General features: G+C 33.1%; 1 long non-coding RNA gene across 1 annotated transcript; it reads left to right on the top strand.

The window, feature by feature from the left end:
* The first annotated feature begins 115 nt into the window (after nucleotides 1-115).
* On the top strand, nucleotides 116-1,009 carry LOC102759359. Its single transcript, XR_436405.2, has 2 exons — nucleotides 116-280; nucleotides 956-1,009. It is a non-coding gene; the product is annotated as an uncharacterized LOC102759359 (long non-coding RNA).
* Nucleotides 1,010-1,526: the final 517 nt, after the last annotated feature.

Raw genomic sequence — 1,526 nt, 5'->3', positions numbered from 1 at the left:
ATTAGGAAGGTTGAGAACCACTGCATTAGAATATCCTGTATTTAACCTAGATTTTTAGTAAATTCCAGTTGTTTATTTCCAGCTTGGTAATTTCCAAAGTTTATCCTTATAAGTAATGCAGCTTTTAACTAACTTTTATTTTCTTAGGTCTGAAGACAACACCTGCATCATGGGTGATGTTAAAAACTTTCTATATGCCTGGTGTGGCAAAAGGAAGATGGCCCCAACCTATGAAATAAGAGCAGCGGGGAACAAAAACAGGCAGAAATTCATGTGTGAGGTACTAAAGAATACTGTATATTGATAGGATTTTTGATGTTATTTTGGTGTTAAAAGAACATTGTTTTCTATTTGGAAATGGTCATGTGTTACACATCGGATAATGTTCTTGATTGTGACTTGCCTGCTATTATATATCTTTATAAATCATTTTCAGGTGAGTATTATTTTTAAAACAATATGCTAGGTGAATTATTCTAATTAGAACATGTATCTTCTTCAGCTTCTATAGTACCAGTAGCACAGATTAGGAAAGTTAGAGCAGTTGTTCACTGTTTTGCTAACTCCTGTAGAAAGTAGAGCAATTCTTCATTGCTTTAGATCAAAGTGCTTAAAATAAATAGAAATAGAGAGCTTGTTCTTGGGTCTTATAAGATTGCATTTTAATGTGGAACATTCTGTTGCATGAAAGGAGAATTTCTGATTCACATAATTTAATATTCTTGTTTTTGGATTAGTTTATCACTGGATATCATGCTTCAAGCTTTTTCATAAGGCAGCCAGTCCATATTCGCTTACGGTAGATTTGTTATTTGCAGTGTGTTTATGGAGTATATCTCCAATAGTCAACTGTTAACCCTTAATGGATTGTTGAATTATGATTTTTTTTTAAGTCCCAGAATTACTAGTGCACCCAGGCCAGTCTCTTAATAAATGTTTTTCTTTACTGTTAAAGGTTCGAGTGGAAGGATATAATTACATTGGCATGGGCAATTCCACTAATAAAAAAGATGCACAGAGCAATGCTGCCAGAGACTTTGTTAACTATTTGGTTCGAATAAACGAAGTAAAGAGTGAAGAAGTCCCAGCTATTTCGGTAAGTACTTATGGCCAAGCACTTGAGGATGTATGTTATAAGCATATGCTAATCCAATGTGTATGGAGACTTAGAGTGACAATTTTTCAATGTTGTTTTCAAATATGTTAATGTGTTCCTTGTATACCTTGGCATTGGATTTTTTCAGAGCTCTGAGGTGAGTTCCTAAAGATTTTACTTCATTATAATATACCTGATTTGTGGGCTTGGGAAATACCATTTTATATATTACATTAATTAGTAAACTGATTTTTTCAGAGCCTGTTGTGTTCTGTGTACTTCCAAAAATAACACGTTAAACAAAATATAAAAATCAGTAACATTGTAAGACACAATGTTGGATCCCATTAACACTTTGTTATATAGTAGAGAGAAATAGCATTTCATGCAATGGAATATCACTGTGGTGTTTTTGGTTTTTGTTTGTTTG

Source organism: Myotis davidii, unplaced genomic scaffold (assembly GCF_000327345.1).
Source record: "Myotis davidii unplaced genomic scaffold, ASM32734v1 C64067529, whole genome shotgun sequence".
Taxonomy (NCBI): domain Eukaryota; kingdom Metazoa; phylum Chordata; class Mammalia; order Chiroptera; family Vespertilionidae; genus Myotis; species Myotis davidii.
Note: the sequence above shows the minus strand (reverse complement) of the source record. Positions and strands in the feature narration are given on the sequence as shown.